This window comes from Pristiophorus japonicus, chromosome 5 (assembly GCF_044704955.1).
Source record: "Pristiophorus japonicus isolate sPriJap1 chromosome 5, sPriJap1.hap1, whole genome shotgun sequence".
Lineage (NCBI taxonomy): Eukaryota > Metazoa > Chordata > Chondrichthyes > Pristiophoridae > Pristiophorus > Pristiophorus japonicus.
Window position 1 is genome coordinate 63,427,676 of NC_091981.1, and position 17,890 is coordinate 63,445,565.

Genomic DNA, 17,890 nt, shown 5'->3' on the forward strand with positions numbered 1-17,890 from the left:
CTGTGCACTCTTGAGGGGGAGGGGTGTCGGCATCAGGCGGCAAGTTGGAGGGCCTGGCTTTGGGCTCTTCAGATACTGGTGTGGGGATTGGAGTGGGAGTGACAGTTGACTCTGTCAATGGGCGATGGTTCTGGGCGTGTGCCCTTATTGCAGCAGCTAACCCCAACATGACGTCCCTCATGCACCCTGACAGTGTCTCAATGACCTGCAACATTCCCTCCCTCATGGTCAGTGACATGGTTTGCACTACCTCTGACATTCCCTCCCTCATGGCCACTATTCCCTCACTGATGGGCCCAGATATCGTTCCCATTTCTCGTGTCAATGCTGTTACTTCTCCCGACAGTCCCGCTACCTCATCACTCACCCCAGGAGTGACCGGGTAAGGTCAATGCTCTCCGCACTCAATTACATCATCTGAACCACATAAGTTAGATCCTGCACCTCAGGAGAGTACGGTCGAGATCTCCTTCCCCTTTTCCCCACAGGTGTACCTCGTTGCACCCCACCACTGGGAGCCGCAGCCTGGGATGGTGGGGCCCTGGTTGTGCCTCGCTCTACCCCATCACTGGGACCCACAACCTCAGAAGGTGGGAAACCATGGAATGCCCCACCAGCACTCAAACCACTCGTCACGGAAGGGGCTGTCACCTCCATGAGCGGCACATCCTCCAAAGTCAGTACAACAGTGGAAGTATCATCCAGTTTCATCCCCTCCCCCTCACCCCCATGTTCTTGATCTGGAGGTTTGGATTGGGAAATGTTCTCCTCTTCAGGCTCGTCCACATCTGAATCTTTTTCTGCATCGTCAGGGTTGGCCTCACGTTCTGCAAAATATAACAGAACAAACAAATGGTTAGCAGCAGAGGAGGGGGCAAGGTGAGTGGCATGAGTAGGCTCACACATCGCAGGCCAGGCAACAGGCTGAGTTGAAGGACCATGATGAATTTGCAGGACTTACCCTTTCCCTCGCGTGTGGGCCCAGCTTGTGCAGTACTGATTGCTTTTTTCCAGGCAGTACCTTCCAAGGGTGTCAGTGGGTGCAGATTTGCCGGGCCTCCTCCTGTTCAAGTTCTTTCCCTTTTATTATATGCCACCTTCCTCTGAAAAGATGAAAACCTAACTTTTTAAAGAGGGTGTCTTTCTGCTGGGTGGGACATACAGATGGTCACATTTACAATTGCAATTCCATTGAATAAATGAAAATATTACTTATACTAACTACTTGACCAAGGTCCTGCCACTTCTTTTTATAATGGCCTCCAGATCTCGTGGTGGTCACCATTGCACAGTAATCTTCTGCAACTTGGTTCCAGCATTTCTTCATTTCTTTGGGTGGAACTTTTATGTGACTTCTCCTGGTGTCCAACGACGTCAAAAATGTAACTTTTTTTTCCATGCATGCGCAGAAGGTGCAGCATCATTTTTCGGTGCAAACAACAGGCTCCACTCCCTGAGGTGAGGTACCAAGTTCTCAATCACAGTAACTGGTGCCTCCACTTCTTCCTGTAAGAAATTCTTGGTCCTTGCACCGCGTTGCATCTTGTACTGCTGCAGCTGTGATTTTTCCAATGCTCTCACACAGCACTCAACATTCTCACACAAACAACTGGCTCTTTAAAAATAACCGATTGTCAACTCGGAGTTGTACTGTGTCCATTACAACGACGTCAAAAATGTAACTTTTTTTTCCATGCATGCGCAGAAGGTGCAGCATCATTTTTCGATGAGGTGCGGTGCCAAATTTGAATTATGCATCAGGGAAACTTTGGCAAATTATTTCTGGCGCATTTCTGGCCTAGAAAAACGGGCGTAACTCTGGCAATACACCAGAAAACGGGCTTGGGGAAAATTGAGCCCTTAGCTCTACTCTATGCTGTGGCTAACCTTGACAGCTTGCCTTCTGGGGGTAAGCTTGCGTGTGAATGACATTTACGGCTGAGTTGGGCCCTGGCTTTCTGACACTGTGACACGAACAAGCTGGATAATTAAACTACATGACCCACACAGTTATATCTTTAGCTCTGCACCTGCATAATACTTTCAAGCAGTTTTAAATTCCATTTAATCGCCAGCTAACCTGCTAGTTTGTCAGCAGTGTCAGATTAAAACATATGCCCAAACAGCAATGAATGGTTAACAGTCCAATTAGACATCATAGAAAAGCCACAAGTGCCTCATATTGGACAGCCTGTCATTTTAATAAAATAATAAAGGATGATGCAAAAGTACAACACGTGTTTAACATATTTAACAGCAGAACATCATCATTGTATCAGTCTCTATCTTCATTTGCCTTGAATAAAATAATGAACTCCTGATCATTGGACACAGATATCTGAATGGACTCCTGGCTTCAGAATTGTAATGCTAACAGTAAAAGTTACACATATCTTTCTTCCAAATCATACCTGTGATATATTTTGAGATTTTATCCTCGATAGAAGAATTAGAATATCCTTCTTCACTGGACCAATGACTAAAAGTAACTTTATTAGACACACAGAAGATATCACTTAGGTCCCAGGTGATGCTACACTCCCATCAAGTGAAAATGACCATGTGATACAGAAACCATAAAGTGTTCCATTCGGTCAAATTCATCATTTGTTTAAATCTTGTATCACATTTATAGAATGTGTAGGTCATTTTTTTTAAATAAAGAAAACGTAAAGAAATAATCGGCTGATTTTGCATTGTTGAGAAGGAAAATATAAGGTGCTGATTATATAGATTATGCCAGTTTATGATATTGAGGATTACGAGTAGCAGGTGTCCATGTAGTTAAACAACAACCACAACATACATTTACATAGGAGCATAGAATCATAGAAGTTTACAGTATGGAAGGAGGCCATTTCGGCCCACCATGTCCGCGCTGGCCAACAAGAGGCTATGCAGCCTAATCCCACTTTCCAGCGCCTTGAATATCGAAATAAGCATTTCAAGATGCTTCACAGAGGCGTAAGGGGAAAAAATGGACACCTAGCCAAATAAGGAAATAGTGGGATGGTTGACCAAAAGCTTGGGTTTCAATGAGGGTCTTAAAAGAGAAGAGGAAATTGTGGAGGGGTTTAGGCGGGGAATTGCTGAAGGCACAGTCACCAGTGGTGAGACAAAGGGAGTTGGAGGTGCACAAGAGGCCAGAGTCAGAAGAACAGAGAGTTTGGTGGGGCGGAGGGGGGTGGATTTGGAGGAGATTACAATGTAGAGAGGGGTAAGGCCACAAATGGATTTTGACACAGAGATGAGAATTTTAAATTTGAGATGTTGGGGAGCCCAGGCCTTGGTGCAGGGTAGGAGATTTGCAGCAGAGTTTTGGATGCACTGAAGCTTACAGAGAGTGGAAACTGGGAGGCTGACTGGCCAGGAGGTCAGTGGAATAGTTCAGTTTAGAGGTGACAAAGGTATGGATGAGGGTTTCAGCAGCAGACGGGCTGAGGCAGGGGCAGAGGCAGTCTTTGAGATGGAGAGGAAATGAGATTGGAAACTGAGCTCAGGATTAAATAGAATGTTGAAACTGGTGGCATGGGTACAGGAGGATTTGAGCACCATGGTCACAGTCACAGTGGATGGCATTTGTACTTTGGCTAGAGCCACTTTATGCTGTGGCAGGGGTCAAAACCTAATTGGAGAGATTCAAACAGTGAGTTGTGGGAAAGATAAACAAGGATTTGGGAGGCAACAACACATTTGAGGATTTTGGAGAGGAAAGGAAGGTTGGATATGGAGCAGTAGTTTACTTGGACAGAGGGGGGTCAAATATGTTTTTTTTAAAGGAAGGGGTAATGAAGGCTATTTTGAAAGGCGGGGGTACAGACTGTACCTGAGGGGAGGGAACCATTTACAATGTCAATCAGCATGGGAAGGTAAGCGGGATGGCAAGGAGATTGGGAAGGTTAGCCCCAGCAGCCTTTCAGTGCAGAGCTTTTCGCAATGGGAACATATATCAGGAATTTGAGCTGGCCTCCTTGACCAAATTCTGAACTGTGCATCCAAATCCCGATGCTGAGAGAGCTCATTCACAAAACCGACTGCCTGTATGACAGGCCAAAGTATTTAGAATGAGAACACAAAAGATATTTTCACAAAGGTGGTAATCCTTGATTCGACTGCTTTTGACTTTTATCAGGAGTATGTCCCTAACTATGACTTTGGGGGTGAATGTAAATACCCGTCAGTGAGTTTTTGCATCTTAATTGCAGTTAGTTCTAAGTATTTGAAAACATTGACACTGGACAATGAACAGAACAATATTGTCTGCTTTTTTTAAAACATCTTTTGATTGTTAGGCTGGACCTGGTTAACATTGAGCTAAGCAGAATTATTTACTATGACTCCTTACTGTTAGTATTTTATGATTACCTTGTATTAGGTTTATAACTAGAAATTAATTGCTTGATTATTTTGTAGTAATCCTTATTGCTTATTTCAGCAGATTGTCGTTTATGTGTCCCAGATAGTTAGCATCAAGAGTATTGACTTTTCCTTTTTTTTGCTGCCTTTTCTTTTCGCTCCATCTCCTGTCAGATGCTATCCAGTCGCAATATAAATCCCTGGGTCTTACTGCAAATGAACAAATGGAAAAACAGCCCTGTAAACTAGTGCTCCAGCTCAAGCATCTATTGATTCCAGTATAAAATAAGTTCCTTGAAGATAAGCTGCACACTGTTGCTTTTCATTGTTAGTATCGGAGCAGAATGAGAAACAGTTCTTAATTTAAATCGATGATGCATCTGTTAAACTGTGCCCAGAAGACTTGTGGTGGTGGCAACAGCTCATAGCTAAAAGGTTCCAGATGGTTGAGCAATTATGTCATGTAAACTATGCTGGTGCTTTGAAAATAACAGCCCAGCACATGCTCTTTATAATCTAGTGAGTCATTTTGCTTTTGTTAGTGCGATATATGTAGGGATATGACTAGCTGATCAAAAAAGAGTAAGAAAATGCACTGAACACTTCTAAATGTATCATGTTGGTTGAGTCTGTGGCCATTCTGATTCATAATTCTGGGAAATTATGTGAAGAATTTTCCTATGGCAACATAAAGCCAAATTCTCAGGAAAAAATATAATGAGGTGCATAATGATATATAGCATATATGAGATACATGATTCTATAAAAGCTGGGGAGGACTAATTGGATAGCTCTTTCAAAGATCCAGCACAAGCACAATGGGCTGAATGGCCTCCTTCTGTGCTGCATGATTCGATCATTCTATTCTATACATTTTGTGGGATAATATAGATTATAGGCGCGGATATATAGACGGGTCAGGGACGTGTGCGAAGAGGTCATCTGGGACTTGCTAAAACACCTGCAAGAGAAGCTAGGGACTTGGGTCTTTGTTGGGATGCTGCTCTATCCTAGACTGTTGGTGATTGTTCCAGAGCTATAGCTCCATCGAGGAGCTGCTGCAAGTGCCTAGAAGGAAGCAAGGGAATGATGGTCTAGGTTGGGAGAGAATTGAAGGTCAGAGACCCAGGGAGCATAAAGAAACTGGGGCTCGGACCTAGAGGAAACAGGAAGGCCTGAGCTAGGGACTAGGGTTACAGCTGAGAGAAAATGTCCCAGCCTTCTGAGCTACAACAAGGTATTTCTGCTATGGGAAATAGGTAAAGGCAGAAACACTTGCTCATGCTCTTATATCATGCTCTTCATGAACTCTGGGCGTCCCAAAGCGCTTTGAAATACTTTTGAAGTGTAGTCATTGTTGTATTGTAGGAAATATGGCAGAAAATTTGTGCACAGCAAGCTCCCACAAACCGCAATGTGATAATGACCACATAATCTATATTAGTGATATTGATTGAGGGATAATCACTGAACCAAAACATGGCATTTTGATGTCACTCATCCTAACATCTTGCTCCACAAATAGCCAGACTTCCAGACTAGCTTAACACCTGGACTGCCATGCATTCATATGAACACATGGATTGCCAAATACACTTATATAAGAAACTTCAGTGTTTGTATCCAATTCAAAGTAAACAAAATTTGACTTTTACTACCGAACATCTCATTCACAGCTACAAACACCATCTGTGCAAGGCCCCTATTCTGAATTAAGTTGGAAAGTCTCAAAAGCTTTTGTTTGAGAAATGCAAGGACTATCCAATTAAGGAAATGTTTAGTATTATCCAATTCAGATTTTGTGACAGTTGTGCATGATGTAGAAAATAATAGGCCATTATGTTACGAAACTGGATTATTATTATCGGGTTCTAATGATACACTGGAAACCGTTTATGCATTTGTGTGTCGCTTCTTGAGCACTCTATGGCACTTTGACGTCTGTGACCTATTTATTTTTCTGCTCTGCTTTTATGTGGTCTAACTATATGTACCATTCCCTATTCAAGATGAAAGCAAACAACTAGTTCTCAGGGCTCAATGGTACTCTTCAGACTGCGAGTAGGAGGTAATCGGGTCCAGGTGACTCTCCTGTCAATTTTCTCTCAGGAATTATTTAGTCTCAACTCTATGGCTACCTCAAATGGCAGACACTGATTTTTAACAAAAAAAGGGAAAAAAATATATACTGAAGATGGAAAAAATGACAAATATGGTTTTCAGCCTATTGGATCCGATTTTACTGGTATGGATTTTACTATGGCCTCTGACCAAGGCACTGCTTCAAGGCGACTGAATAAGTTCAGTTCCTTTATAGTAAAATTGGAATTCAGGATCCTTATTAGTGCTTTGGCATCACATTCCCAAATCAACTTGCATTCCCGTGAAAACTGAAACTCAATGAGACCAGGCTAAAAATTCGAATGCATAACGCCCGTTGTTTGCACACTACTATTTTGGGTCAAAAATGGTGTCCAAGCAGCACACATACAATTCTGGTGGGGACACACACCAGACACCATCTTGGTGAGGGCATTAGCATCAGCGCTTGGATCGTGCGTCAATTAGTGCGCAACAATGATTTGATGCCAGTGCTGCCATTTTAGTCCTCAACACTGGAAGTGACACCCTGTGTTAACCTCACACAGCAGAACATGTGTTCAGCAGCTGCAAGGACTTCCCAGAAGCAATATTTAAATGAAACATTAAACATGTTCAGGTCAGTTGTTGATTCATTTCTACTGGCTCTGTGTAAGTTTGTGGAAGCGTTTGGAGCTTTACAGAGTTGTTTAAAGTTGGAAAAGGGACAGGGAGGGGTGCTGCAAGTTGAGAAGGCCTTGCTTCTTGGGATATATCCTTACGACATCATTAAGAAGCACACACACACAAGATGGCTCTTAACAGAAAACTGTCATTAAGTGACTTTGCTACATGACCATTTTATTATTTACATTAGTAGTTGCATTAACACAGTAGTCCACTAGGTGGAGCAGTAGTCCACTAGGGGTGGCTCTATTACATTTCTCCCTCCTTAGTGAAGAAGTAATCAGAACAAAATAATCATTATACATAACTTGCATCGTTATACACAATAAAAGATATGGACTTATTTTGCCATATTTACAAATCAAACTTAACCACTGATTTTCTGTTTCGAAGAGGATTCCTTCGCTCTCGAACAGAACTTTCCAAACTTGGTGTTGAACTTAGACTCATTCTAGGCTGATCCTAAGGAGAGTTTTTCTCCAAGGGCAATCCTTGATCTACATTTGAACTCGTTACAACTTCAGATTGTTTGTCTGCCTGAATCGGACTCAGACTTAAATTCTGACTTTCTCTTGGACTTGTTTCTAATACATCTGATGTAGGATTTGCTACTGGTACTCTACTTGTAACAAGACTATCTGACTCATCAGAAATAATCGAATCATTCCAACTTTCAACTCCTTCTACATCTGTAGGTAAAATATGATCAATGTGAACAAACCTAATCTTTCCATGATCAAGCATCTTGACCAAATAGAAACATAGAAACATAGAAAATAGGTGCAGGAGTAGGCCATTCGGCTCTTCGAGCCTGCACCACCATTCAATAAGATCATGGCTGATCATTCCCTCAGTACCCCTTTCCTGCTTTCTCTCCATACCCCTTGATCCCCTTAGCCGTAAGGGCCATATTTAACTCCCTCTTGAATATATCCCATGAACTGGCATCAACAACTCTCTGCGGCAGGGAATTCCACAGGTTAACAACTCTCTGAGTGAAGAAGTTTCTCCTCATCTCAGTCCTAAATGGCCTACCCCTTATCCTAAAACTGTGTCCCCTGGTTCTGGACTTCCTCAACATCGGGAACATTCTACCCGCATCTAACCTGTCCAGTCACGTCAGAATCTCATATGTTTCTATGAGATCCCCTCTCATCCTTCTAAACTCCAATGTATAAAGGCCCAGTCGATCCAGTCTCTTCTCATATGTCAGTCCAGCCATCCCGGGAGTCAGTCTGGTGAACCTTCGCTGCACTCCCTCAATAGCAAGAACGTCCTTCCTCAGATTAGGAGACCAAAACTGAACACAATATTCCAGGTGAGGCCTCACCAAGGCCCCGTACAACTGTAGTAAGGTCTCCCTGCTCCTATATTCAAATCCCCTAGCTATGAAGGCCAACATACCATTTGTATTCTTCACCGCCTGCTGTACCTGTATGCCAACTTTCAATGACTGATGAATCATAACACCCAGGTCTCGTTGCACCTCCCCTTTTCCTAATCTGCCGCCATTCAGATAATATTCTGTTTTCACGTTTTTGCCACCAAAGTGGATAACCTCACATTTATCCACATTATACTGCATCTGCCATGCATTTGCCCACTCACCTAACCTGTCCAAGTCATCCTGCAGCCTCTTAGCGTCCCCCTCACAGCTCACACCGCCACCCAGTTTGGTGCCATCTGCAAACTTGGAGATATTACACTCAATTCCTTCATCTAAATCATTGATGTATATTGTAAAGAACTGGGGTCCCAGCACTGAGCCCTGCAGCACTCCACTAGTCACTGCCTGCCATTCTGAAAACGACCCGTTTATCCTGACTCTCTGCTTCCTGTCTGCCAACCAGTTCTCTATCCACATCAGTATATTACCTCCAATACCATGTGCTTTGATTTTGCACACCAATCTCTTGTGTGGGACCTTGTCAAAAGCCTTTTGAAAGTCCAAATACACCACATCCACTGGTTCTCCCTTGTCCACTCTACTTGTTACATCCTCAAAAAATTCCAGAAGATTTGTCAAGCATGATTTCCCCTTCATAAATCCATGCTGACTTGGACCGATCCTGTCACTGCTTTCCAAATGCGCTGCTATTTCATCTTTAATAATTGATTCCAACACTTTCCCCACTACTGATGTCAGGCTAACCGGTATATAATTACCCGCTTTCTCTCTCCCTCCCTTTTTAAAAAGTGGTGTTACATTAGCTACCCTCCAGTCCATAGGAACTGATCCAGAGTCGATAGACTGTTGGAAAATGATCACCAATGCATCCACTATTTCTAGGGCCACTTCCTTAAGTACTCTAGGATGCAGACTATCAGGCCCCGGGGATTTATCGGCCTTCAATCCCATCAATTTCCCTAACACAATTTCCCGCCTAATAACGATATCCTTCAGTTCCTCCTTCTCACTAGACCCTTGGTCCCCTAGTACTTCCGGAAGATTATTTGTGTCTTCCTTCGTGAAGACAGAACCAAAGTATTTGTTCAATTGATCTGCCATTTCTTTGTTCCCCGTCAGAAATTCACCTGAATCTGACTGCAAGGGACCTACGTTTGTCTTCACTTATCTTTTTCTCTTCACATATCTATAGAAGCATTTGCAGTCAGTTTTTATGTTCCCGGCAAGCTTCTTCTTGTACTCTATTTCCCCCCTCCTAATTAAACCCTTTTTCCTCCACTGCTGAATTCTAAATTTCTCCTAGTCCTCAGGCTTACTGCTTTTTCTGGCCAATATGCCTCTTCCTTGGATTTAACACTATCCTTAATTTTCCTTGTTAACCACAGTTGAGCTACCTTCCCCGTTTTATTTTTTACTCCAGACAGGGATGTACAATTGCTGCAGTTCATCCATGTGATCTTTAAATATTTGCCATTGTCTATCCACCGTCAACCCTTTAAGTATCATTTGCCAGTCTATTCTAGCCAATTCACGCCTGAAACCATCGAAGTTACCTTTCCTTAAGTTCAGGCCCCTAGTTTCTGAATTTACTATGTCACTCTCCATCTTAATAAAGAATTCCGCCATGTTATGCTCATTCTTCCCCAAGGGGCCTCGCACAACAAGATTGCTAATTAGTCCTTTCTCATTACACATCACCCAGTCTAGGATGGCCAGCTCCCTAGTTGGTTCCTCGACATATTGGTCAAGAAAACCATCCCTAATACACTCCAGGAAATCCTCCTCCACCGCATTGCTCCCAGTTTGGTTAGCCCAATCAATATGTAGATTAAAGACACCCATGATAACTGCTGTACCTTTATTGCATGCATCCCTAATTTCTTGTTTGATGCTGTCCCCAACCTCACTACGACTGTTTGGTGGTCTGTACACAACTCCCACTAGCATTTTCTGCCCCTTGGTATTCCGTAGCTCCACCCATACCGATTCCACATCATCCAAGCTAATGTCCTTTATTACTATTGCATTAATTTCCTCTTTAACCAGCAATGCCACCCCGCCTCCTTTTCCTTTCTGTCTATCCTTCCTAAATGTTGAATACCCCTAGATGTTGAGTTCCCAGCCTTGTTCACCCTGGAACCATGTCTCCGTGATGCCAATTACATCATACCCATTAACTATTATCTGCGCAGTTAATTCGTCCACCTTATTCTGAATTCTCCTCGCATTGAGGCACAGAGCCTTCAGGCTTGTCTATCTAACACACTTTGCCCCTTTAGAATTTTGCTCTAATGTGGCCTTTTTTGCTTTTTGCCTTAGGTTTCTCTGGCCTCAACTTTTACTTTTCTTCTTTCTATCTTTTGCTTCTGCCCCCATTCTACTTCCCTCTGTCTCCCTGCATAGGTTCCCATTCCCCTGCCATATTAGCTTAACTCCTCCCCAACAGCACTAGCAAACACTCCCCTGAGGACATTGGTTCCGGTCCTGCCCAGGTGCAGACCGTCCGGTTTGTACTGGTCCCATCTCCCCCAGAACCGGTTCCAATTTCCCAGGAATTTGAATCCCTCCCTTCTGCACCACTCCTCAAGCCACGTATTCATCTGAGCTATCCTGCGATTTCTACTCTGACTAGCACGTGGCACTGGTAGCAATTCTGAGATTACTACTTTTGAGGTCCTACTTTTTAATTTAGTTCCTAGCTCCCTAAATTCATCTCCTAGGACCTCATCCCATTTTTTACCTATATCGTTGGTACCTATATGTACCACGACAATTGGCTGTTCACCCTCCATTTTCAGAATGCCCTGCACCCGCTCCGTGACATCCTTGACCCTTGCACCAGGGAGGCAACATACCATCCTGGAGTCTCGGTTGCGGCCGCAGAAACGTCTATCTATTCCCCTTACAATTGAATCCCCTATCACTATAGGTCTCCCGCTCTTTTTCCTGCCCTCCTGTGCAACAGATCCTCCCATGATGCCATGAACTTGGCTACTGTTGCCCTCCCCTGATGAGTCACCCCCCCCCCCCCCACAACAGTACCCAAAGCGGTGTATCTGTTTTGCAGGGGGATGACTGCAGGGAACCCCTGCACTACCTTCCTTGCACTGCTCTCCCTGTTGGTCACCCTGGCTGTGTACCCTTTGCCTGCGGTGAGACCAACTCGCTAAACGTGCTATTCACGTCATTCTCAGCATCGTGGATGCTCCAGAGTACATCCACCCACAGCTCCAGTGCCACAATGCAGTCCGTCAGGAGCTGCAGGCAGATGCACTTCCTGCACACGTAGTTGTCAGGGACACCGGAAGCGTCCCTGACTTCCCACATAGTACAGGAGGAGCATAACATGTGTCCGAGCTCTCCTGCCATGACTTAACCCTTAGATAAACTTAATTTGGCAACAACAATGCTAAAAGGTTACTTACTGATAAAGAAAAGAAAAAGAAAAACTACTTGCCAATCACCAGCCAATCACTTAACCCCTTGGCTGTGACGTCACCTATCGATTTCTTTCTACTTCTTTTTTGCCTCCCTGCTGCAGCTGCACCAGCTGGCCTCCCGACGATGCTCGAACTCCTGAGCCTCTCCGACGTTGGGCCTCATATCCTCATTATTCTTCCTCGTAACCACTTTAACTATTTATGGTGATGGTTCTTCACTCTAACCGTCTGATTCAATTTCACAATTCTCTCTCTTGCTCTACATCTATCATGATTCACGTTCTGTTTTAATTGTTTCTCTTCTACCAACTGTGCCAAGATTGGCTTTCACAACGCAAACCTGGTTCGTGGCTGTCATTTGAGAAACAACTCTGCAGGTTTTCTACCAGTAGTTGTATGAGGAATATTACAATAAGTAATTAGAAAATTTGTCAGTTTGTGGTCCAACGACAACTGCCATTTTCTTGGATTTGGATCCAACATTTGCTTGATGAGGGCACGTTTTACAATTTGTACTGAAGGAGGTGCTAAATTCACAAGAACCCCCCCCCCCCCCAGTGTTTGGGCTCATTCGAAAGGAAATTTAATTTGGGACTATCTACCAAAAAGTTTGGAACTCTAAAGTGCTTATGGAAGAAACTACGAACTTTAATAAATTTTGTATTTTTAAAAGACAAATTCAAGGCTGTAGGTGGGCCTAAGGAACTGGCAGGAGACAACCTGATTAAGTGAGGCTACCTAGGTGTGAGGACTAAGTTAACCTGTCTGGAGGAATGAGTATTCGAGAATCCTTCTCCACAAGAGACATTAACATCACAAAATCACCCAGAGATAGCCGCACATTGACATGGGTCTGGAAAACCATTTCAGCATATACGTCACAAAGAGGCCCAATCCAGCCTGTATGCGAAAAACTAAGCACAAAAGGACATTGCAAATACCAAACTAATATTTCCATCATGAAACAGTTTTCAAACATCAGCCCACCCAAGACATATTAACTTTTAATGAGCCCGCCAAAATATTACAAAGAGCCAAGCCCGCCAAATTTAAACAAAGGATTTTGAACAGATTTGGTGCCAAGATTAGAACCACTGAAATCGTATAACTGGCCCCCTGTTTTCAACAGAGGTTAGGTTGCTAGGTAGCTACAAGGCTGCTACTACCTCAGGTGACATACTTGGCTATACAACCGAGACCACGCTTGTGTCATCACGACAAGGAGAGAAACCAACACGACAGTTGTAAACTAACTTCTCCAGCCTCGAAGTCCTAAAGTTCTGAAGGAAGGAAGCACATTACCATCGCGGCAGCAACAGACCACAGTCAACGTGGTATCAACGGAAAACCACCGCGATCGACCAAACTCGAACAAAACTCCAACGGGGAAAAAAACGAAGAATCGAAAAGTTTCCACACTACAATCTCATCCTGACCTACCAACGGGTAAAACATTACCTAAAAGTCTGTAGAAACCTATTTCTAACCAAAGAAAACGGGTACTTACCCCATAGATCCAAAACGCGCCTAACCGCATCAGCGGACTCAACCCAACTGAGGATTGCGCAGCAAGAAGTCCTCAAGTCCTCTCTGACGTTCAGGATAAAGCAAGCAGACCCTACTGCATCCAGCGAACCCCGAAACCATGATCTACCGTTAACTGTCAAAAGGATTGATAAGCATAGTCCCTGCCTGCCCTGGAGTCCAACCTAGCTAGAATTAGGTATTGGGACGTGAGAGGTATAATTTTACTGTAACCCCCTTTGAATATGTGATATATTGTTCTCTGTTAGAGTCATTATAAGCTATTGTAACCCCCTCTGAGTGTGTAGGGTATTGTTCTTTCATAAGTTTGAATAAGTTTTGAAATTGTACTTTCTTATTAGAGTAATTATAAGTTTGTAATTTCTTGACTGTAATAAAATCAAAGTTCTTTTGCATCAAACCAGTGTCCTTTGCACTTTTGTCACACCCCCCAAATAAATCCAGAGTCTAGAACCCAAGGGAGTGGGAGCGATTCGAACCGCTCAAGTTGGTCAGAAGGGAACCTGACCCCCTCATAGAGACCACCCCCTTACAGTACTGTGCGCTCTGCTGCAACATTTCAAGCAGGATGGTATGGTGAAACTTTGGTATATTTCACTCTGTTTCTGCTCGTGCACTGTGCAAATTCTTCTGAATATAATTGAAGCCCATTATCAAACAAAATCTCTTCTGGGAGACAATATGAAAAAAACAATCTTCGCAACTTGTCTAGTGTTTTACTTGTTATTATTTTCCACATTGGAAATAACTCCACCTACTTTGAATGACTATCAATCACAATGAACAATTGTTGTCCTTCTAGCTCAACAAAATCTACATGTCATCTTTGCCACACCCTGGGAGGCCATTTCCATGGCTGTAATGGTACTGATGGCAGTTTCTTGCTCGCCGATTGACATGTTGTACACTGACTAACGATATACTCTATGGGCCCAAATTTCCCCAGGTGTTGCTCCGTTTTTTTTTGAGCAACTTGATTTTTCTGGAGTATCTTTTTAGTTGCAATTCTGGCCATTTAATTTGCGCCAGTGTAAGTGAGTTAGTTAGGTTTTTTTTAGTTTCGTTTTTTTTTCAAAAGGGGGCGTTCCCAGCCACTTACGCCTGCTTTGGCCATTTAAGTGAGTTTGGCCAGCAAATAGTTGCTCCAAATTAACTTAGGCCAGAGTAAGTGTCCACTTTTGTACGTTCTGAAAAACCTTGCGGACACTTTAGAAATCAGGCGCAGGTAGGCAGAGATGGGAAGTGGGGGGGGGGGGGCGCGGTGGGGGAGGGAAGTTAGAGGGAAGTAAGAAGATTTTCCAAAGCATTAAACACTTCACTTTTAAAAATAAAAAACCATCATCAATAATAAATGATAAATAAATCAATCAATCAATAAATAAAGCAATAAATAAAAAGTAAAAAAATAAAAATCAATCAATAAATCAACAAATAAAAAATTTAAAGTTCCTACCTCACCTACTGCAGCATACTTAGTCATCGTGTAAAATGCTGATGCTATTTGAGATACATATACATCAAAGGGGTAAGTTCTGGCAGGGTTGCTAATCCAAGAACAAAGGGTCCTGCCTCTTGAAAAGAGTGCTTGGTAAATATGTCACATATGCATGCTCAAAGTAATTAAGTATATGTACTGGAGTATATTATATAGACTGCCAACATTATTTCCTTAGCACTGCAAACAAAGTGGCCTAAGTCTCCCTGTGTACATGCTCCATACTGCCGTGTTGCCATGGGAACTGTTCAGGGAGCGCAGGAAGACAGCGGCCAGCCTGTGCGGCAGGCCACTCGGCCCGGGATAAGGGGTGCAAACATCGCATCGTCCCTTCGGCCAGGGATAGGGTCGTCCGGAGACAGAATGCGCTGGGAGGGGGCCAGGAGCTACTGCGCGAGTGCGCAGACTCCACTGCGCACATGCGCAGCTGCCGGCACTCTTTTCGGCGCAGGGCTGTAGCTCCGCCCACCATGCATTCCGATGCGCTGCGCCACAGGCCACAGGCCTGGAACCAACAGGGAAAATACAGAGGTAAGAAATTGCTGCCGTTTCTGTAGGCAAACTTGGGTCCTATATCTTTATCTAAACCTGGCCACCATAAATAACTGCGTGCAAAACTCTTGGTCAAGCACATTCCCAGGTGCTGGTCATGAAGATATCCTAACAATTTAGACCTGAACTTATTTAGGATAACTACTCATGCACCGCACATGATACAATCTTTAGCCACTGACAATTCATTCCTACAAATGGAGTATGGATGAATATCTTTCTCTGATACCTGGTTTGGCCAGCTATGTAAGCATATTAGCTCCTGGATCTCCTAGTTGTTCTCGTCGAACTATTCTTGGTGTTTCCTGGTCGAGTGACCGAGTGTCTCTTTGCAGGTGCTAATTATGGAAGCCTTGAGGGCAGACCAGGCATTGTGGACAAGCTGCATCTCTGGGTCACTGGGATCATCAGGTTGGTAGCAAGGTGCTGGCTAAATAGGGCTTTCTTAGCAGCATCCTTGAGTGCCCCGGCATTGATTTTCCTGCGGCATTGTTTCTGTTGCCGTCGCTGTTTCGGGGCAATGTTGATGATGATGACAGAGCGAATTAGGCAGTGGTCTGTACAGCAGTTATCAGTTCCTGTCATGGCAGGGGTGATGCGCACGTCTTTGTGGTCCCTCATTCGGATGATGACGTAGTCTAGCAGATGCCACTGCTTGGAGTGAGGGTGTTGCCATGAGGCTTTATATTCTGTCAGAACAGGGTATTGGCTATGACGAGGCCATGTTCTAAGCATTTCATCAGGAGGAGGGTGCCATTGGAGTTGGTTTTCCTTACCTCCTCTCTGCCGATCATACCACCCCAGAGATTAGTGTCCTTTCCAACTCTGGCGTTGAAGTCACCAAGAAGGATCAGCTCATCGTTCATTGGGACTCAGGACAGGGATTGTTCGAGGCTGAAGTAGAATTCATTTTTGGTCTCATCTGTAGCTTCCGATGTTGGGACGTAGGCGCTGAAGACCACAGCGCATTGGTTCAGGGCTAAGGTGATCGAAGAATCATTAGGCATTCGTTTATCCCGCAGGGGGAGTCTCTGAGACAGCCCACAAGCTCATTTTTTATGGCGAAGCCTACCCCATGGAGGTGGCATTCTGCTTCTGGTTTGCCGTTCCAGAAGATATAGCCACCACTTTGTTCTTTGAGCTGGCCTTCCCCTGCCCGCCGGGTCTCGCTTAGGTCGGCGATGTCTACATCAAAGCACCTGAGTTCCCGGGAAACGATAGCGGTGCGGCATTCGGGTCTGTTGCTGTTGGGGTTGTCCATGAGGGTCCTGACGTTCCAGGTCCTGAGCTTCATCTTAAAGTGTAGAAGATGTCTGTGTGTGAATTCTTTTAATGTGGGGTGGCCGTTGCTCACCAGCTAGCACACGGGCTTAACAGAGCAAGGTCTTGGTCCGCAAACACAAGGCATTCTTGGACTGGAAGCAGCAACACAACCCGAGGGCAAGAAAGCAGTTCTACAGACGCCTGAAGGCCGAGGTCCAACAGAAAACCCGCAACCTAAAGGACAGATGGTGGGTGGAGAAAACACAAGAAATCCAGCAGCTAGCCGACAACCACGACGTGCGAGGATTCTTTAATGCAGTGGAGGTGACCTCCGACCCAAGCACCCAAGGCCCTACCCCACTGCTGGCCAAGAACGGAGAGGTGCTCATCAAGGACAGAGAGGCAGTCAGTGCCCACTGGAAGGAGCACTTCAAAGATCTCCTTAACTGATACTCTGTCTTCAACGTGAGTGTCCTCGACTCCATCCCACAGCATGCCACCCGCCACCAGCTCTGCATAACCCCAGTCCGGCACGAGATTGAAAAGGCCATCCAACAACTGAAGAACAACAAGGCATCAGGAGCAGATGGAATCCCCACCGAAGCAATAAAACATGGCAGAGAAGCACAACTGGTGCGGATTCAAGACCTCATCTCTCTTATCTGAAAGAAGGAGATCATGCCAAGAGATCTAAGAGTCGCTGCAATCGTGACCATCTTCAAAAAAGGTGACAAGTCCGACTGCTGTAACTACAGAGGAATCTCCCTGCTGTCGACCACTGAGAAAGTCATCACAAGAATCCTCCTCAATTGCTTTGTCCCCGTGGCTGAAGAACTCCTCCCTGTGTCGCAATTCAGATTCCGCCCACTAAGGGGCACAATGGACATGATATTCACCGCGCGGCAGATATAAGAGAAAGGCAGGGACCTGCACCAACCCTTGTACATGGCCTTCTTTGACCTCACAAAAGCCTTCGACACTGTCAATCATGAGAGATTATGGATCGTCCTCCTCGGATTCAGCTGCCCTCAAAAGTTTGTCACCATCCTCCACCTGCTCCATGAT

General features: G+C 44.4%; 1 long non-coding RNA gene across 1 annotated transcript in view; it reads right to left on the bottom strand.

Annotated features, from left to right (window-relative positions):
• Positions 1 to 2,240: 2,240 nt before the first annotated feature.
• The window catches only part of LOC139263816 (uncharacterized), a 37,731-nt gene continuing 22,081 nt past the window's right edge, over positions 2,241 to 17,890 (bottom strand). The window contains exon 3 of the long non-coding RNA XR_011593214.1: positions 2,241 to 4,566. This is a non-coding gene — a long non-coding RNA (uncharacterized lncRNA). The remainder of the gene's footprint in view (positions 4,567 to 17,890) is intronic.